This window comes from Danio aesculapii, chromosome 20, assembly GCF_903798145.1.
Source record: "Danio aesculapii chromosome 20, fDanAes4.1, whole genome shotgun sequence".
Classification (NCBI taxonomy): domain Eukaryota; kingdom Metazoa; phylum Chordata; class Actinopteri; order Cypriniformes; family Danionidae; genus Danio; species Danio aesculapii.
In genome coordinates this window covers 21,572,874-21,595,227 of record NC_079454.1, presented here as the reverse complement: position 1 = coordinate 21,595,227, position 22,354 = coordinate 21,572,874, and the positions used below count along the sequence as shown (strand labels likewise).

The 22,354-nt window shown below is 36.0% G+C and overlaps 1 long non-coding RNA gene across 1 annotated transcript; it reads left to right on the top strand.

Moving 5' to 3' along the window:
* The first annotated feature begins 1,631 nt into the window (after positions 1-1,631).
* On the top strand, positions 1,632-21,458 carry LOC130247706 (uncharacterized). Its single transcript, XR_008839570.1, has 3 exons — positions 1,632-1,706; positions 2,106-2,157; positions 21,386-21,458. It is a non-coding gene; the product is annotated as an uncharacterized LOC130247706 (long non-coding RNA).
* The last annotated feature ends 896 nt before the right edge of the window (positions 21,459-22,354 follow it).

Sequence of the window (22,354 nt, the reverse complement as noted above, 5' to 3'; positions counted from 1 at the left end):
AAATGGTCTTTGACAATTCTGTAGCCTATATAATAATAATAATAATAATAATAATAATAATAATAATAATAATAATAATAATAATAATAAATAATAATAATAATAATAATAAATAGAACACAATAATAATAATAATAATAAAATTATTAATAATAATACAACAACAATAATAATAATAACAATAATATAATTATTATTATCATTATTATTAGTACTATTGTTATTATTATTATTATTATTATTATATAACAATATGTAATAATAATAATAGGCTAATAATAACAACAACAACAACAACAAGACACCAATAATAATACTAATACTACTACCACTACTAATAATATTACAAAAACATTTAGATTTAAAAAAAACTTTTTTACTTCTGCATACTAAACTTAAGTGAATTTTTAAATGCAAGTTTAGAGTAGCACTTGTCATTTAAATACACACACAAAAAAGAGATTTTAAGGGTAAATCTTTTTTCATTCTCGAATTTTAAAGTTTTTTTTTTTTTTTTTTTACATTATTTTTAGTAATTTTTGTTTTATTTTTTCATTTAGGCTGATGTTTGGCGGAATATGTATCAAATTGGAAAATAGTATTGTTTGTGCATCTTTTTAAAGTAAATTTTAAGTCTCCAACTTCATAAATAAGCTATGTCTTCTTTAAAACAAAGCCAAACTTTACAGGTATGTGCACATAATGTTTAACTACCTGCATACATTTTATTTAGTACCATAAAACATTCCAGATATGCTAAATACAGTAATAATGAATAAATTAATTTATCAGAAATTCTAACTCTATTAAAATGTTGTTACATTTAAAATAATTACGACCACCGTGAACAACACCAAAGAAGCTCAATTACAGAGTGAATTCCATACCGCCTCATGCAGTGTGAATGGAACGGAGTTACAGAAAAAAATGTAAATATGCATGCTCATTATCACATTTTTAACCTTCTCAATTTATCCGAATTTTTAAACTGAATTTAATTTTACAAAGTTTGATATTTTGTGCAAATGATGTTTCCTTTAATTTGCTGATATTAGATCCTTTTTTGATTGACTTTAATAACAAACATACAAAATCTTACACAAAAAAGGCAATAATATTAACAATGATATTGACTTAAAAGACCAGGTTAAATAATATTATAAACACATAAAATAGTAAAAGAGAAACAAAAAAGAAAAAAAATTATTAAACAGATATAAATAACAAATACAGCGAGAGGAAAAAGGACTTATGTATCCGTAATACTTCCAAAAATAATTATCAGGATATTAGATGTTTTTGTTTTTATTTCCACTATGACATTATGTTGGCGAACACTTTGATGACAGCCTGCAAATAGTCATAATTTTTAATATACAAATTATACGTACGTATATTTTTATTTTGTACATATTATACATAGATAATTTTTTATATAGATATTTATTTATTATTTGTTTTTTGTCATATCAATAAAATAAAATAATGTAGATTAAAATTTCGTCGGATATGATTTCATTATTGAACCATTAATTGTCTTCGATAGAGGCGCCATGGAGGCGCCATGTTTTTTCACCAAACGTTAAAACCTGTTAAAACCATAGAGGGTTAAAACCTATCCACCAAACATCACGACGTTCGCGTGTTCTCTTGGGTCACTCAAAACCGACAATAAAACCGACAGATTAACTCCTACTGTTGCACCGGTAAGATATTTCTGTCAGTACATATTAAGTAGCTATTCCCCATAAAGAGACACGTGAGGTATTTTTAAAATACATTTTAATAGGCTACATATTTAGCTAATTAGCTAAACGGTTATAAACACTAGCGGATTTAAGATTGGCTAAATGCTGTTTGTCACTTCCGTAAATATTTATTAGCCTTGTGTTTGTGTTCAGTGTGTTTGCAGCGTCAGTTTATGTTGTTGTTCAGCTTACCAAAATGTGTGTGAACGTAAATTAAACACCCCGAAACACGTCTGACAAGTGTAAAATGATGTTTTAGTGGCCACAGTGCTAACCTTATCAGACTGTAACGCCAGAAGTTTCTAATTCATAACAACATTAACTTAATTATTGAGTTGAATGTATTGTCACTTCTAGTTTAAAAAGAAGAGGCTCAGAGATCTTCTCGGAGGCCTTGGAGTAAAGAAAGGTAAGCATCTGTATCTGTCATTTGCCTATTCTTTTGCTTGTTTTAAACCTGTTTGATTCTCTTTCTTCAGTTGAATACAAAAGAAGGTATTTTGAAGAAAGTTGTAAAGCTCTAATCATTGATTTTTATAGTATTTGCTTTTCTGCAGGTTTTCAGCTTTCTTCGAAATGTCTTAATTTGTAAACTTTTCCTTTAAGCATCTTTACATAAATCTACAGAATTAGCAACACAATCTCATGGCAATTCGTAACTTTCTGATTTAGTGGCTAATTCGTACGATCTAATTCGTACAATTTAGTACGATTTGCTCCATGATGGTTGGGTTTAGGGGCGGGGTTAGGTGTCACGCCTCCTTTTTAAAATCGTACAATTTCGTACGTTTGACCTTTCACAAATTCATACGAATTAGCCACTAAACTGACAAAATGTAAAATACTTACGTTTTCTCGTGAGATCAAGCTGGAATTACAGTGCAGTTATTTTCTCATTTTGCATAGATTTGTAGCATTGACTTTGTATTGACTTTTTTGTGATGTTGTTGTATATTTGTATCTATGTACAAACTCCGTAAATTTCCTCCGTAAATTAAATGACTCACATCAACAAACTATGTGCCAGGGCAGCACCTCTGCTTGGTAAAGTGAAAGTTAGGTGGGGTGATCCTCTAAAACCAGCCATATCAGCAGAGCACTGGCCTTGCTGGGGCTGCATGTGTTATTTAGCCCATGTCATCATCATGCTCTGTTTATCTCACTGAGGCCATTAAGTGTGACTAACGCGGCCATGCAGCAGTTAGCCTGCTCCACCCCGAGGCCCAGGGATCTGATGTCAGCCCGCTCTCCTGCAGTTTACTTCCAGTCTTGGGATACATCGTATCATTTTAATGGTGGACTGGATGAAGGCATACGTGTATGTGCGTCACTTATAATGTCTTTTGCTAACGTATAGATGCATTCGTGAGCCTAATAGCTATTGATTGACAGTCAGCTATCACCCCGCCTCCAAGCCAAATGCTATCAATGTCAAACTCAAGGTCGACAATGAAAATTTTATGATTGCACCCAAACGCAGCGGTCACTCGCAGTGCACGCTGTGCAAAACATGTATATTATCCACATGGAGTAAACCGTAGCTGGCGGGGTTCTGCTAATGTTTTTCTTTTACAAGCTTTTTCTATGCAACTGCCACATTTCAGCCTGCGGGTTCACCCAGATTGTTTAAATTGCCCAGTTCATATCTGATGTCAGTTGACCTCATTTAGCACAGCAGAAACATAGGCTGCGTTTCTTGTACTCTGTGCTCTGATCGTTTACATTTCACTTCAGCGTCCTCCGCTCATGCTTTTTTTCTAGTTATTGTTTGACTGTAGGCTAGCAACGGCTATTGTTCCGGATGATGGCCTCTGTTACACGTGGCTGAATGAAGTCGAGCACATTGTTTCCACAATTCCTCGTCTCGTTCTGGTTTTCTTTTGAACACATTTGATGAAATGTTCCTGAGATCTGTGACTTTCTCTCATTGAACCGGTGGAGAACAGACACAGTGTGTCAAGTGCTTTCCAGCTTACGGCCTCTTGCTATCTGATGGTAACGGAGACGTCTGCTACAGTGCTAGCTGGGTAAAAGAGCTTGCTACATGTTTCCCCCCGAGTCACAGGGGTGCCATTAAGAGCCCTCCTCATGCATGAGATAGACAGAGAGAGAGAGTGAGCGGCTTGCGTAACATGCGGCAGAGCTGCAATGCAGGCAGCTGACGAAGGCAGTTTGACCACGCTCCACTGAACCACAGCTGCGGTCCATCTGGAGTTGGACTGGCATTGTCTGCTCTGCCCGCTTGGGCCAGCTTGAGCCGGGCTGTGAGTGACAGGGCACCGAAGGGTTAAAAGCTGCCTTATTGAGCACGCTGATGAGCTGGAGTTGAGCAACAAATAATGCATTTAGCTGCAGGTCCTGCTGAGCATCATACCTGGTGCACATAACATGGTCTGAAAGAGCTCAAGACTTTTACAAATAGATTTGTCATGTCGAATAGATTTGATCATGTCATTTTTTTCTCAGTCCACAAAAATATGTTAAAATATTTGAATACATCTTTTATGTGATGAGCATGTTTTAAATACTGAATTTTAATGAAGCTTGCTATTAGAAGTAGGTGAAAAGAAGTAGGTGAAAATGTTAGCTGTTTTGGTAGCATAATTAAGAAAGTAGCCTAATTAGAAGGTTTAACATTCTTAAGAAGAAAAACTGGTTAAAAAACTGGTTAATTATATTGGTGTTTTCATTTATTATATCATATTTGGGGGAAAAAGCAGTGAAGCAATTTAGCTGAAATATTATAAATATTAAAATAGAAAAAGCTTTTGAAAGGTCATGTTGAGCAATCAATGCACAGAAACATGCTGTAAACATAAAACAGGAAAACATTTCATGGAGAGCACTTCTGCAGAGCCTTGTGACTGTATGTCAAGGTCAGTAAAGTACTGTATTTTGAACACTAAAATGTACATGTACACTCACTTAACTGAGAGATCTCTAAACTAAAAAATTAAAAGCAATCTCAGCAGATAGTTCACAGAAAAAAAAATCACATGAAAAATCCATAAAATCTCTTCTTCTGAATCTAAATAAACTCAATATTATGCTCATCTCTTTTAGGCCTGTCATCATAGTCACATTGCAAGATCTTCAATGTCAAGTATGTGCTATTGTTGACCAGGAGTTGTAGAGTAATGGCAAAATTTAAACATTGTGGATTTAATGAAGTTTAATTTTAAACTAATTTCGAGAGGAGCATGTGCTCATGACTGACCCAGCTGGTCCAAATTAGCTAATCATGATCCCCTAATCAAAGGATCCCAAGTCACTATATATATCCTCATTTCCTCTCTACAACTATCTTCATCTGGAAGAAACCCTCCTTCTCCTCTTCCATCTTTATCCAGAATGGGTGGCACGGTGGCCCATTGACTAGCACTGTTTCCTCACAGCAAGAATACCAATAGTGTTGGGTCTTCACTGGGCCATCTGGTATTTCCGTGCGGAGTTTGCATGTTCTCCCCGTGCACGCGTGGGTTTCCCCCAGGTTCCCCGGTTTCCTCCCACCATCCAAATGTGCTCTATATTATAGAGAAAATAAGCCTAAATCTTTTTTGTAATGTCTTACTCTCAGGATGTTCACCTTGGCCTCAGCAGCGGGGGAGTTTCAGATCGACCTGAGCTCAATCTCCCCTCTCCCTGTGAAAGGAGGGAGCCCTGGGCTTGAGGATCCCTTGAGCTCAGGGCTCTCTCCCGGGACAGCACGCCAAACAAGCTATGTATAAATCGTGAGCTAAGTGTGAACTCTTGAAACTGTATAATTCGCATTCGTTTTTTTTTTATTTTAAACGCATTATTTGAGTTTAAAGCATACAGGCACAAGAAACAATAGCATTTGTAGCTTTAAAGGGCACCTATGGTAAAAAAACTGACTTTTCAAGCTGTTTAGACAGCCATATGTGCATGGATGGTGTATAGACTGTCATATTAGGGTGATATAAGCACACCCAGTGCTTTTTTTTCAATTTAACAACATAAAAAACGGTGGACCAATTGGAGCGGTTTTCAAACCGACCACAACTTTAGGTATGAGTGCGGTCCCCCCGCCCACCAATATTGATTGAGTCGAAGCGATATCACTAAAGGAACACCATAGCTCTATTTTTAGATGCAAGGCTCATTGGGCTCAACACAAGAGCAATATTCTCCACGTTATCGCTCTAATCGGAATTATTGGTTGTATCTTTAGGTAGGTTTGCAAACATGTATACTTCTCATTGAGTCTACCTTATACTTCAGTCGTTTGCATTTCTCGCGATCCCAGAAGCTCCTTGTGATCTTAACTAGCATGCGTTTTAGAATTCTAAACATAGGTTTCTATCAGGGTACACTCAAGTCGACGGCTGGGCGCCGCGGACCGCTGCAGAAACCTATGTTTAGAATTCAAAAATGCGTGGCGCGACGATTCGGGACACTTCATGTTTCTGCCGCGCCACAGAGAGTGTCTGGTGTGCCGTGTCGTGGCTTCGAGCAGTGCATCCGGTGCCTCAGTCAAAGTTAATTCAGTGTGCGTGGTTATTAGTTTCTGTGTACAAGCTCGGCATTTGAAACTAGCACACAGTTGGCTGTAAAACTGTACAAAGACACATATGATTTTGTACTCTCTGCTTGGTCTGTGTCCGAGTCGTACATGTACGACTGATTGCTGAACCTCTCACTCCTGCTCCTTCTCTGTCTGCCTGTCAGACTCTGTTGCAAACGCAGAGCGGGTGAGCTCATGGCCCCGCCCCTTGTTACGTTGGCGGGAAGCCGAAACTAATTTACATGTGTAATTTACATGTAATCAACATGACACTTTTTAACACATTATAATAAAAAAATCGGAATTGTGATTTAAACTGAACCTAAACTGGCACACTCAGAAGAACCATAATATTAATATTAAATCATAAAAAAGAGGTAAACTATGTGCCCTTTAAGATTAATTTAATGAGATTTTTATAGTGAAGACTGCCAAGTGTAATTTTACATTAGACTTTTTAATATTTGTCTCCAACTGCTATTAACCATAAAAAGACAAATATAAAGCTCTTTTTTTCTCTCTTTTCTCTCATTTGTATGCCCCTCTTTAAACATTTTGTTTAAATTTAAGTAGTTCATAATAATTTATGCAGATGCACTCCCTTATGAAATTACCCCAACTAAGGCTGCACAATATATAGTTTCAGCATTGATATCGCAATGTGATCATTCACAATTGTCACATGGCAGGATATTTGCAATGTTGAGTTTGTATTAAAATGTATCATGTATCATTTGCATGTGTTTTTGTATTTTGTGATTGTATAATGATTTTAAAAGCATTTAGGTATAAGATTTTTTTTATTGAATTATTTTTATTTTTATCATTCTAGTGTATTTGAATACTGTTAGACTTGGGAAACGTTAAAACACAATTTCAATTGTATCTTTTATTTTATTGCATTTGTAAGTTATTATGCATGAATATACTCACAACACATGCAAATACAGAAATGCACTGCAAATAGCACAGACCATACGAAAATGTGTCGGGGAACCCCAAAAAAGTTTATATTGGGTAGACTAAATTGTCCGTAGTGTATGAGTGTGAATGAGTGTGTATGGATGTTTCCCAGAGATGGGTTGGAGCTGGAAGGGCATCCGCTGCATAAAATATGTGCTGGATAAGTTGGCGGTTCATTCCGCTGTGGCGACCCCGGATTAATAAAGGGACTAAGCCAAAAAGAAAATGAATTAATGCATTTACTTAATAGGACATTTAATAGGATAATAAGGAATTTACTGTTTTAACATCAGATTAGCACATCTAAATAACCTTAAGGATCAAAATTTTTTGTCCCTTGAAAGTGTTTAAGGGTATTTGCATTATTTTAGTGTTGTATAATCAGTTGTATATAATGATCTCAAAATGACAATAATATGGCTTATCGCAACAATTTCTGACAATATATCGCACAGCAGAAATTCTTTATGGTGACAGGCCTAATCTTTTTTACCATCCAAATATATTCTGCCATTTGCATTATTTTCAATAGAATTCACCCCAAAAACTCAGTTGAAAAGGATTTTTTAAATTCTCTCCTTCTTCCTCAAAGTGCAATGCACATTAATGCCCCTAGTACCACTACTGTATAAAATGGATTGTTCACGCAAAACTGTAAATTTACCCATATTTGCAAAGTAATTTGAATGTAGTTCATGGGACTTAATAGTGCTGCATGATTAATTGTTAAATGGTCCTGGTTTAAATACCCACTTATTCTTATTCTTGAATACGAATTTTCTTAGTTTGATTTGTCTGTATCTTTTAAAACTCTGACAAGCATAGTCATGAAACAGCTTCAGGCTTTTTACTTTTCACTTGCACAGCATTATTATTTATGTTATAAAAAAGGTAAAATTATAACAAGTTATGGGATAAAAGTTGATAGTTTTAACCATCTTCTGCTTAGCAGCAAAAGTTTAAAACATTCACATGCAAGAATACATGATTAGGAGAATTCAGTTCTGTCCGAATAACTAACTAGAGTTCTTTTGCATCTTCTTGGGATTGAACTGACCTCTTTGTATTCATATGAACAAAGTATGTTGTGAGAAACATTACACATTTGAATCCATGCATTAGCTTAAGTGACCACAGCATTTACTCAAACAACAGTTTTATACCATTAATAGTGATTAATATACATTTACTTTACAAACTCCTACAGCTCTGGACTAGTTCAGCAAAAAACGAGAATTTCCTCACCATTTACTCAAACTCAAATGGTTTTATTATTTTCTTTCTTCCATTAAATACAAAACAAGATATTCTGAAAAATGTTGAAACAGCGCCTCCATAGTTAGAACATAGCATACTAAATGAAAGTCAATGAGTTTTTTTCCCCAACATTCTTTAGTAAATCTTACAATTTTTTACATTTAAATATTTGGGTGAACTTGGGAGGGTAGCACGATCGCCTCACAGCAAGAAGGTCGCTGGTTTGAGCCTTGGCTGGGTCAGTTAATATTTCTGTGTGGAGTTTGCATGTTCTCCCCGTGTTCGCGTGGCTTTAATTCGGGTGCTCTGGTTTCTCTCACAAGTCCAAAGAAATGTGCTGGGTAAGCTAAAATTGGCCGTAGTGTATGTGTGTGATTGAGTATGTATGGGTGTTTCCCAGTGTTGGGTTGCAGCTGGAAGGGCATCCGCTGCGGAAAACATATGCTGGATAAGTTGGCGGTTCATTCTGCTGTGGCAACCCCAGATTAATAAAGGGACTAAGCCGAAAAAGAAAATGAATGAATGAATTTGGGTGAACTCTCCCCTTAAAAGCTACAGGTTTATTATTACATTAGTGTTTTAATTGACAAACTATACTGATAACTTTAGAACTGAATCATTTAGAACATTTAGACAGTATAGTTCAGTAAAATATTTAAAATGACCTGCACCAGTAACTTTATGCTTCAGATAAATATTGTGTCAGTTATATTAATATGCGTGTAGATGGTATGAAAAACTGATCCATCATTAATTAATCAAGTGAAGTCCACACGAGTGAGCCAACGAAAACAGCATTTTGAAAATGCTAAAGACCATTTTTTAGTTTGGAAATGCTAGTGTTCCGTTTCAGTGTAGAGAGACTGAAATGTAGACTTTTGAAAACAACGACTATCCACAATTGCTCTCTTCCCTTCTGTTCTCTGATTCATCAAGCCCCTTTCATATGACCATTACACAAGAAGAAGAGCGCAAGTATACCTATTGCGGCTAGGCATGGGACAATATCCAGTTTCAAGGTTTACAGTGGTTTGGAAAATTCAAGGTTTTAAATCGCTAAAATTTTCGGTCATACCGTTCCTAAGGTAAACGTAAGTTTTTTTTTTTAAAGTGTTTTTTATGTGTTGTAAAGAAATCAGTGCTATTGAAGCTAATGAAGACAGCAGATATCACTTATTTGAATTATTTAGCCTGACATGTTTATTATTTCAAAGTAATAAAAATGTTTCCTAAAATAAAATATATTGTGTTCAATGGGGGAAACCATTGGGTTTTTTACCCAGACATTTAAAAAGAATATATTTTAGAGCAGTAATCGCAATACTGTGAAACCGAGAAATTTTTATCCAGTCAGAAACTTATACCGGCCCTTGCCTAATTGCTACAACATATGCGCATGTGCAGTGAGTGTGATTGGTCTCTTATCATTTGTTTTAGGCTCTTTGGGGATTGTTTTTCTAAAATACATTAACAATACTAGTCTGGAAGAGGATCATTTTCATTCTTGAAGCCTATTTTAAAACAAAAATGCACTAGATTTGTGTAAACTGCACCTAAGGCATTGAATCATTCATTTATTCAGATGTTTAAAAAAAATATTAACTCAAATTATTTAATTAATTTTTTCACAACAGTATTTTTGTTCATCCATCTGAATTTTAAGAAAAGGACACTAATGTTATTTATATCGCACTTAATACAAACGTAACTATCACCATCTTACGTATCGCACTCCAAGGTTGCTCTTTCGAATCAAGTGCAGTTGCCACTATCTTGTGTCTTATCAAGTGGGTTATAAAAAGCTAAGAGGAGCATAGATTTAATGTATTAAAGTTGCTGTGTTCTTGCTGGTATGCCAACTGTTTTGTTAATAGCTATGGGCAATTTTCTTTTCTTTCATAACTTTCAACTCAATTTTTTTCAGCATTCATTCAAAGTTAATAAGCAGAATAAATCAATTATCATGCAAGTCATTTTCCCTAAATAACCTCTGCATTATCCCTTATCTGAAAAAGTGTACATCCCACGTCGTGCTCATTTTGTTAGTAATGACAAAAGATTGGGGTAAATGTTGTTGCTTTTTTTTTTTTTAAACAAACAATCACCAACAAATGCTTGATAAATGTACATTGTCCTTGAATTGAGCCAGCTGGATTCTTTTAGCTGAGTTTGAATGCTGTCCTTATCAAAATGTGACTTCATTTCATGCCGTCTTTTCTTTATGTATGATATGCTATTGATTTTCTGGAATCTGCCTTTTACTCTTTTATTTTGCACTCAATTCGTGTCAACAATTAGATTTGTCCCTGTCATTCCATTGGCCTTTGTTTTTTTGAAAGATTATTTTCCCCTTTAACCTTCATATATGTATGTGCTATAAGTACAGAGTCTTTGTTCCTTGGTTGTATTGAGAGTTTAGGTTCAACAGAGATACCTTTTTTTCTCAAGGCCCTAGACTTTGGTTTCAAGTCCGCTATTTTCATAGCTTTTATTTTTCTTTTCTTAGTTACAAGGGAATTTGTGACCACTAGTGATATATATATATAAAACATGAACGGATAAGGAGCAGCAGCTTTAAATGACACAAAGGCAACCCTGCAATCTTCATTATCGCAGAACAATAATATTATCTATACATTTTAGCTATGTTTTTCTTCAAGGAATGCCTAAGTCAACATAATAGCAGGGATAGCAGGTGTGATTTCTTTTTCTTGTTTTCTGTACCTGTTTCTATTGTCTGCATTTTCAAGGTTGGGCTACAGTATGTGCCAAAGACACATCCTCATGTGAGGTGCTGTATTTTTCTGTTTACAAATGTTAGCAAAAAGAAAGAAAGAAGTGAAATAGAGGCTTTTCTTGTTGTGTAGGGTTGGACAATTTACTAGATCCTTTGTACAGACACGTACTAACCCGCTGACACACACAAACACACACACACACACGCATACATACTGTATACACTAACAGACCAGGACACAGCTGTGCAAGTGTGTGTTCCTATTCAGTGTTATTCTAAAAAAAAATAGTGTTTGGAAGCAAAGCCATGGTGAATGTTCCATTTAAATCCACAATGGGAGTTAAAGTGACTGGCTGATTGGACAGTCTCTTGGCGTATTTGTGGAAAAGCGCCGCTATTTTGGCAAAGGTCGCCGAAAGCCTTAATGAGATAATTTAAAAAAGTAATATATGAACAATTTCCCTGTCCCTTTTAATAGGTGATTAAAAAGTAACCACATTAATGCGCTGTGATTCCTTTCACATTGGTGCAGCAAGGTCAGCGATGTTTTCTTTTTTTTGTTTGTTTTTTTTTTTTTCCCTGCACCATATGCTAGAAGAGACAGCTGTGATTCTAACACTCTTGGTGACCTTGGATGTACAAATGAACAAAATTAGCATGATCTTATTTAATAGATTCTTGCTAGACTCCATGCAAAGACTTTCAAATGTATGCACTTGTTTCCTCACATTGACTTATATGCCCAAATGCATTAGCTGTTGAAGAAAAAAAATCTTTTCAGTTTATTAAACGCTGCCGAACTCTTCAGTAAATGCGTGTCCTTTTATTTTATACATATTGTGCTCATTCATAAATACAGCTTAATCAGATACTTTTAATGTGATCTGAAATGTAAATGAATGCAGTCTTTTTAATTAGTCTTGAAACAAGCATTAGAAACAATAAACCGAACATTACTGTTTTTACAAGTAGCAAATTATACAATGTGACGTCTTAGTATGTTCAATATCATCAATCTTTCAAGAGCAATTAGTGCTGCAGCTCACTGTGAGCTTTAAGATTAGTGACATTAACAGTTCTAATATTATATTTGAATTTTCATGTCATCGTTTCAAAGTGAAATGGTTTCGTCTTGACCTCGATTTCATTCTCAACCATTGGAATGAATTTACTGAGTCTTTTTAATGCACAATGACTGTTGGTTGCTTATTTTGAGTTTGGCGAAAGGCCTGTACTGCAGTCGTCATATGTCAATTTGCAATTGGAAAAGAAATGATGGCTGATTGAAAATGCACATTTATTTACGCCAGTTGCATTTAAGCCAGTTTTGCAATCCAATTTCTTTGAAAAATTACACCTAATCATTTTTTTTCCTGCTCAAATGCAGCTTTTACAGAATAGGTAACCCTTAACCTATTTCATATAAAGACATCATGTCACCCAGGCTACTGTGAAAGCAAACCGCTTCACACGAGTTCCTCTGCACCTGCACACACACACACACACACGCACACACACAAGCAAACCTCGTCTGCACCTGCTTCTCATGTGTGCTGGGCATCGGGATGATTCCGGTGCTCTTCACTCTCTATGATTGGGGGAAAACGGGGTTGGTGGGTGGGCTTGACTTCTGCAGCTGGTCAGTTTACTCTTTATTGAAGGGCAGGAAGACAGACAAAGAGCTGAGCTGCCTCAAACAGACAAACAAATCAACAGCATCCTCTGAATCCTCCTGTAGAACAATACAGAGTGGAAGTCTTCTCTGCCTCTCCAGATAAAGCGTCAGGCTTTCATTGACCGTTTTGTTCACCCGCGGTTCCTGATTTTAGGAACTTCCTGACCTCCCTTTTTTTAAATCATGAAAAAGCTGGGTGACATCTCTCTGACAAAGCCCTCGCTATAAAAACTGTTATTAGTCTCTTCCGTGGCTTTTAGTGACATCCGTGTGACTGAGAATGACAGAACTATGAAATACTTCAAAATACAGAGAGACACTTGGACCTTTATATGAATGGCATCTGTAATAAAAAAGACGGGTGTAAATTAAAACATAGAAAATAAAAACGGACAAAAAAACCTTCACGAGCTGAATTATTAAGCTTACAATGACAAAAAAATTGCTTCAAATCTGGCAGTAGGTTCACAGCAATAATTTCTCGTATGGATTCTCACTTTAACCTTGTGCAGACAGGTGTTAATGCTGTGTGTGAATGTGCACATATTTTTTTTATTTTGCTTGAAGTATGGGAGATTGGGGCTACTTGCCACATTTAACTTCGTCATTCGTGGCAAGTATTTAAATATTTGAATCGCTCCATGTATGCCGTATTTGTTTTCAAAACATGATGTTCATTTTTAGAAGTTTTGCTTTGGTTATTTAATTATTTATTTAGTTATAACAACAACAACAACAACAACAACAACAACAACAATAATAATAATAATAAATTATTATTATTATAGTTATTATTCTTTTTGGAGATGAATTACATTTACATTTACAAATAAAGACACAGAAAAATGTTCTTGTTTATTCTTTATAAAAGAAAATGATGAAATATTAGAGTTAAAATGACACAGTGTTGGACAACATGCTTATCAGAAGGCTTTGAAGCTGATCATGTCACCTAGACACTTCCTACAAAAGCTGGTCCCTCAAAAGTCTGTCAAGTGGAGTGAAACGAGGCCACAGAGAGGGGAAGAATCACTCTGAAGGAGTTCACTAGCCGAGATTAATGTTAACCAATCAAGAGCTCTTCATAACACTTGTATAGGAAGGTGACACACACGTGTGTCAATGTGAATAGTTCATTTTTTACAGAAAAAAAAGCTTTTGATAACTTGAAAAATAACATTTTCTTACAGAAAACTTTTTCTCATTGCCAGGGTTAGAGATTGACAACCGTATTATTTACTATATGAAAAGGTTCCGACAGAAGACATTCACAGTGATGCCATATGAACCATTTTGATTCTCTGAAGAACATTTCAGTCAAAGACAATTAGAAGAAGACTGAAGAACATTTTAATGATCTAAAGATCTTTTTTACTTTAAAGACCCTTTCACAGAATGAAATGATTCTATGGGTGTCAAAGGTCCTTCATGGAACCATTGATGCCAATAAAGAGACATTAATATTATTATTATTTAATATTATTAAGTATGTTTATTGGGAATATACATAATATTTTGTAGACTGCAAAAGTACAAAGAATTTTAACTAAACCGTATTCAACAGGCATTGTGTATTGTTTATGTTTGGATGACTGCTTCATAGAGAGCCCTATTAAAGCCATCTTAAGAGTTTATGCTGTCCAGTGTCCAGCTCATGGAGTTAAAAAAGTAGGCAGGTGCAAAATGTGTGCTTATGGTTTTGATTGATACCAACCATGGTAGCAGATCTCAATGTTTTCTAGTTACCTTGTTGTCTGTAGTTAAGATTTTAATATAAAATCAGTTGTTTATTGCATTTGTTTGCATTTTTGTAATCAGGCCCAGAAAATGCTTTTCCTCATTATTTCTAATGGCCCGTTTGGGCCAGTGGTTCAGATTTTTACTTGCCCTGCCAAAATTTTCACTTGCCCTGCCAAAAAAAGCTTAATAACCATGTCCTAGCCACATATTTTAAATATTTAAATATACACATATTTTGTGTACATTCACTTTTAATTATCTATAAAAAAAACGTTGGCGAGAATTATGCATTAAAGGTTTAAATTATAGAGAGAAATAACAGATGAAGCGAGATTGCAGTCAGATCATGAAGCAGATCAATGTTGATATTTTTTCGAGATGTCAGTGCAGAAATGAACAACACAATAGGCCCAAAACAAAATATTATAAAATTAAAATACGAATTTCTATGTAATTTCTATCATTGTTCCTAACGGATAAACAACACTCTGTAATATTTCAGCATGCTTTCACTTTCGTATTGGCATGAAACACACATTTGCCGGTAGGAATGACATCCCGCCCTACTCATAATTGTCTCTTCATATAGCCTTATACAGTATGTGGCTATTACACAACAATAATACACTGTGACATAGCCTGGTTCGATAATTCGTTGGATTGTCTTGCTTTCTCACTACAATCGATCCACTCCAGAGTTCTTTTCAATTGATCTGAGATCTCGGACCGATTGATTTGATAAAGATCCCGTATCCCCACGATTGCAGGATTCACATATGCCAAGTGAACCGCGCTAACTGGCCAAACGAGACAGGACGTCTAGGTGTGAAAGCACCCCAAGACTGTATTTGCACGCAATTGACAAACAGTCACAGCCAAATTAAACTTTAGTGACAAGGCAGCACTGGCCTGATCGGGCCAGTAATGATTATGTGTACTATCCCGAGCATCTCTCATGCTGGCCCCAGGCCATCTGGCATTCCTTATTGTCGAGCCCTGATTAAGATTTATATTTATCTGCTTATAATTTGGTTATCAGCTTCCAAATATGAAAAGTTGTAGGTACTGGCCAAAATGTTTGTATTGGCCAAAAAAAAAAACAGCCAAAACAACCTTGTTCAGACGATCTCCGTTTTGTGCAGATCCAAATGTGCTTGCTGTGCTACCAAATTGAACCTAACTAAATGAGAAAATGCCTGAAACCAACATTCCAAATGAGCCAGGTGTGAAAATGACCTGAAAATGTCTCTCCTTTAAATAAGCGATATGTTCGTAAACAAATTAATGACTCCAGGACTGACAACAATATTGCTCTGCTGTGAAAAAAGCACATTGTCTGTTTTAATGTGTTGGAGTGTCTTTTAAATTAAAGAATTTGAATGCTTCCCCAAGGGCACTTTATTTGCCTTGTTCTTGTTGATTTCTAGTGATTGTTATTTACCACCACCACCACCAATCCTGAACTCGCTTTGACACTGGTCGCATGTGACAGAAAAGAAATCTGTACCACTACGAGCAACATTCACACATGCAAAAATTTCTTTGTCTGGGATGTAATTCAGACACTGGCCTGTGGGTACTGACGTTTTGAGTGGTGAAGACACTCTTAAGAGGCCACTTGAAAGCCTTGAAGGTCATGCCCTCTCTGCCTGGCATCTGGTAACCTTGTCAGATAAGATCACCAACATGGAGGACTTCAGCTTTACTTGTAAACTGAGATGTAATCTCTTTAATTGGTGTCAGCTTAGAGTCTCTGCAGCCGAGAGACACATCAAGGAGCTCTGGGAGGACAGCCAGTCATTGTGACCCTTTTTTTTGCAAACTACTATTGCTATGCTAAAAGGGCATCTGTGACTGGGCCTTCCTGTCTTGAGTTTGCGTTGGATGATGAGTCCCTGCTCTTTGTCATATCATTTAAAAATGAAAGCTGACGTGAAGGCCTCAAACTAAATTGCTGCCTGCCTGGAAACTCACCTCCATGTTGTGTTGGAAAGCACAGTCATGCTCAAACTCAGGCTCATTATTTCAGAATGTTTAATGTACAGTTGCAGATAGGCTACAATCCCAGTTTTGTTCTTGTGGAATAATTTTGTAAAAAAAAAATCATTTTATTTTATTAATAATCTTTATTAAGTATTGTAAATTTTATAAACCGTATGCCATATTGTTGCAAGAATGGCTGCAGCAAACACTACTGAAGGGAAAAATATAAATTAATAACAAATATTAGAATTTTACTATTATTATATCATCCAACTTGCATAACTGTATCACGGTTTTGGACGTATTTTCCATGTTTTCTGTCTGTTTTGTTGTTTCTTTGTTACTGTTCGTTTGAATCAATGATCTGTAAGTTCATTAGTCTGTGTGTTTAAGTCCTGTGTTTTCCATTGTCTGGTATTGTAAGTCTTCATTGTAATCTCCCACGTGTATCCTAGTCTGTGTGTGTACTTAAGTTGGATGTGATTTGGCCCCTGGTTTGTATTCTTGCTCCTACGTGTTTGGATTATTGTTTGTCTTTGGACTTATTAAATCTTTGCACTTATCTCCTACGTCATGCTACCTTGTGTTTCCCGCTCATCCTCTGTAACAGAATTTTGGACTTATGTTGAAATTTGTGCATGCCGTTTGATTTGCGTTTTTGTTCACTCCTTTTCAATGGATCACTATTGAAGACTGTTGACCATATCACCTTATTTTTGAGTAATATTGTTCTCTGTCAAACAGCATGTCATTTGATGGCCCACTGAGATGGGCTATCTTCTCTCTGTCCTCCAACTATATACAACATTGTTTATCGGGGGGACCATTTTTCAAGTTTTTAGGACTGCTGTTTTTTTTTCACAAATTTTTTATGACATTTATCCACTATAAAACATATTATTAGATTTAAATTATGCATAGATGATGACACTTATTGATGCAAGGTCAACTTTATTTATATAGCACCTTAACACAACATGAATGTTGACCAAAGTGCTTCACAAACATGGCAACAATAATAGGGCTGCAACTAACGATTATTTTAAAAATGGATTAATCTGTCGATTATTTCTTCGATTAATCAATGAATCGGATTAAAAAAAAAAGAAAAGCATTCATTTCCAACCCTTTTTTTTTTTTTCAAAAAAGGTCATCTCTGAGCTGTTATAATAATAAAATATTAAAATAAAAAACTAACCAAGTAGTTTTGTCCTGTTTTCAATCCAAATATTTAAAGAAAATCTTAAATCAAGATACATACTAGACACATGAAGTAGCATAAGAAATTATGTTTTGATTCCTGAAAAAAAAACACCTAAAAATTAAGTGATTGTTTGCTTAAAACAAGTAAAATGATTTGCTTATGCGGTAAGAAAAATAATCTTAATGAGATATAATCTCAAACAGAAGTTTTAAGCGTCACTTATTTTTCCTATTCCATTTTACTCGTTTGTTCTTGATTTAAGATTTTTTACATATTTGGACTGGAAATGAGACAATATGACTAAGAAAGAAAAGCTGTTTTGCAGCGTAGGTATACATGACTACAGATGGAAAAATGAATGATCAAAAAAGGCGAGTGAGTATAAACGTATCTTTAGTCTTGCAAAGTAACTATACCACCGATGCTTTACTACTGTTATCAACCCTTTTGCTGGTGGGTTTAAAATATTCTGGAACCAGGAGTCAGTTTTTTAGGCGACCAATATTTTAGAACATTCACCCTTAATGTTTCCATGGCGATGCGTCATGTTTGTCCTGTGACACACCGCAGCCATAATAGCGCTGTATGACAGATGCATCCCTTTTATTTATTTATTTTTTTTTCGTTTTAATTCAACATATTCACACGCTTGCTCATCATGTGTAAGTGATCGTGATCTACAGTATACCGTAAGATAGACGTCGCCATGTTTACCTCATTCATAAAAGTAGAACACGCAGGATTCAGCACATTAATTCATAAGTTACTCTCAAAATACATGCAAGTAAGTGGCTGGTGGACTTAGAGAAGAATAGATAATTGCTTTCACTATGTGTATCTGATATGAATAAAACACATTGGCAAATTATATTTGAATGTATTGTTAGACTTCCTTGTGTGTTCTACAAACTCTAAATGTATTGTTTTACGAGTATTTGTGTGTATTTACATGTCTAAAACATCAATTAAGCATTAGACGGTTAAAACGCCCCACTGGTTCTGTCTAGTAGTGACTCTCCTGCTCCCCCACTGAATGTGCCCAGTAGTGACTCTCCTGTGGCTCCAAAAGTTCTGTCCAGTAATGACCGTCCTGCAATCATGCTGCTTCTGTCCAGTAGTGACTCTCTTGTGGCTCCACTAGCTCTGTCCAGTAGTGACTGTCCTGCACCCTCACTTGTTCTGTCCAGTAGTGGCTCTCCCGTGGTCCCACTAGCTCTGTCCAGTAGTGACTGTCCTGAACCCTCACTGGTTCTATCCAGTAGTGACTCTCTTGTGGCTCCACTAGCTCTGTCCAATAGTGACTGTCCTGAACCCTCACTGGTTCTATCCAGTAGTGACTCTCTTGTGGCTCCACTAGCTCTGTCCAATAGTGACTGTCCTGCACCATCACTGGTTCCATCCAGTAGTGGCTGTCCTGCAGTTCCACTAGTTCTGTCCAGTAGTGACTCTCCTGCACCCACACTGGTTCTATCCAGTAGTGACACTTCTGTGGCCCCCACTGGTCCTGTCCTGTAGTGACTATCCTGTGGCCCCACTGGTTCTGTCTAGTAGTGACTCTCCTGCTCCCCCGCTAATTGTGTCCAGTAGTGACTCTCCTGTGGCTCCACTGGTTCTGTCCAGTAGTGACCTCCTGGCCCTACCAGTTCTGGTCAGTGGGGACTGTCCTGCACCCCTGCTGGTTCTGTTCAGTAGTGACTCTCCTGTGACCCCATAGTTCTGTTCAGTAGTAACTGTCCTGCACCCCCCTGGTTTTATCCAGTAGTAACTGGTTGGTTCTGTCCAGTAATGACTCTCCTGTGGCCCTACTAGTTCTGTCCAATAGTTACTTTGCTGTGACCCTTTTCTGATGTTTCCACATTTTTTGTTCATATGAATCCCCCTGTCTGTAAGTTAGTATGTGTATTTATGCCCTGTGTTTTCTTCAGTACTTTGTCTGGTATATTGTATGTCTTCATTGTAAAGCCTGTGCTCTTAAGTTGGATGTGATTTGTCTCCTGGTTTGTGTTCTTGCTCCTACATGTTTGGATTATTGTTTGTTTTTGGACTCCTTAACTCTTTGCACTTATCTCCTATGTTGTGTTCTGTTCACCTGTGTTTTCCCCACAACCATCCTCAGTGACAAACTGTATTATTCATTCATTAATTTTCCTTCAGCTTAGTCCCTTTATTTATCAGGGGTCGCCACAGTGGAATGAACTGCCAACTTATCCAGCATATGTTTCACACAGCGGATGCCCTTCTAGCTTCAAACCAGTATTGGAAAAAACCTGTACACACTCAATTTAACACACTCACACATACACTATGGCCAATTTAGTTTATTCAATTCACCTATAGCTCATGTCTTTACTGGGGGGGAAACTGGAGCTCCCAGAAGAAACCCACACAAACATGGAGAGAGCATGCAAACGTCACACAGAAATGCCAACTGACCCAGCTGAGACTCAAACCAGCGACCTTCTTGCTGTGAGATGACCAGTGCTAACCACTGATTCACTGTGCCACCCAAACTGTATTTATCATCTTTATATTCTAATTAGTTGTAGATTATTAAATTAGAAGTTCACCTTATGTATGTCTTTTTTGCCTTTTAGAAATAACATATTACTTTTTATGAATTTGTGTCTTATTATATCTCATTATGCAGTTAAAATTGTAATTAAATTGTAAGCACTATTAAAATTGAAAATAAACAAGTTTTTTTATCATTCTAATAATGTTTTAGCATCATTACACTTGTGTTTTCCTTGTCAAATCCAATACTATTAGAATCTAATGCTCTATTTAAAGCACATCATAGCAAATCATATTAAATGTAAATTATGTTGGTTTTGTCTGGCAGTTTATTTATTTTTTTAGTTAAAAGCCTTAATTAGTTCACTTTTCACCTCAAAATAAAAAATCTAAACAAATTTTGACCTTTTATTTTTGTCTTTTGTGGTGGTGAAATCTAAGTTAATGTTCAGTAGCGGCTAACCTTTTTAAATTAAAGTAGGCTCTATATACAAAAGTAAATCTGGGCACAAATGGCACCATCTACTGAGAATTACTAAAATATTGTCAGCATCTTTTCTTTGGTTCCTGAAACCTACCTGTAAAATGAAATTGATTAAACCATTAAATCAATTTGTACATTCAGTATTATAAGGTTCCAAGTTATTACCAGTGGGTCACATGTGTTTTTCTTCATGTGAACACCAAGGCACTGTCAAAAGAAGGGACTATTTCAATCGGAAGAAAACCAAATTGGTTATACATTTCTCAATCTGTATACACAAAGGTCTTCCTTTTCGCAGACTTATTGCTTTCAAAATCATGACCCCTGACATTTTCAACTACACTTGTCTAAATAGAGATATTTGCAACCTTGTTAATTATATCATCTCCTCACAGAAATGTACAAATGATAGCTTCTTAATTAAATGATTATTCAGTTAAGGGTAAAGGAGGCCAGCATATACAGTATCTGTACACTTTACTGTACTTTTTCCAAATGATTTCTTATATTGGACTCCCACATATTTGCCACCCTTCCATCTGTTTCTTTTTGCAGTGCGTGACCCATCATGTACCCGCTGAGGCAGGAGACAAAGGGAAGAGATGACACTGGCAAGCCACTGATGGAGGTGAGGGGAAAATGGTCACCAAGGTGATTCGGAAATTCAAAAGCAGTGAAAACAAGTTGACCTTTGAGGGTGGGGGGGTGTTGGTGTTTGAATGGCTCTATTGTGGCACCCCGGGTGGGACCTCTGATAGCAAATGTCCTGCAATTTGCCTGTTTAGAAGTCTGAATTGCTATGTGGCTTTCCTGATGACAGAAACCATCTTGTATTTCTGCTGTGTTAACAGCATTCTAAATGCTGTACATTCAGTATAGGCTCATGCATGCTACCAGTAAAGGTAAATGAAGGGCATTGATGGTTCTTTGAAGAACCTTTAGCATTAATGGTACCTTTTCATTTCACAAAAGATTGTGGAAAGTGATTCCGTAGATTATTGTAATGATGTTTATGGTTCATAACAAATGGAACTGTTCACTGAAAGCTTATAAGGAACCCAAATTTATTTTTATTACATCTCTTTGAAAACCCTATTCAGGAGCCTTTATTTCTAATAAGTGTAAAAGTTCTTTTTTGGCATTTATGCTTCCGTGAAGAACCCTAAATATGCCTGCGACATTTCCATTCAACAAAAAGTTGGAAGATGGAAAATGTTCTTTCAGTTTTTGAATTGTTCTTCATGTCATGAAAAAAACTAACTTATTTTTGAAGAATTGTTGGAAACCAAAAACACTATATGTAACAATTTATGGCACTGCTGTAAAAAAAATAATTAAAAAAAATTATAAATTGGATACTTATAAAGAGAACGGAAAAAACAGTGCCTTAACATATGGATTTATTTTTATTCAGAAATAGATTTGAATTGGAATAGATTGGAATAGGCATGAGATATAAGATTCTGGTGATAAGATAACCTTGGATAAAAATATCACAGTATAGGTAATACTGCTCTAAAATAT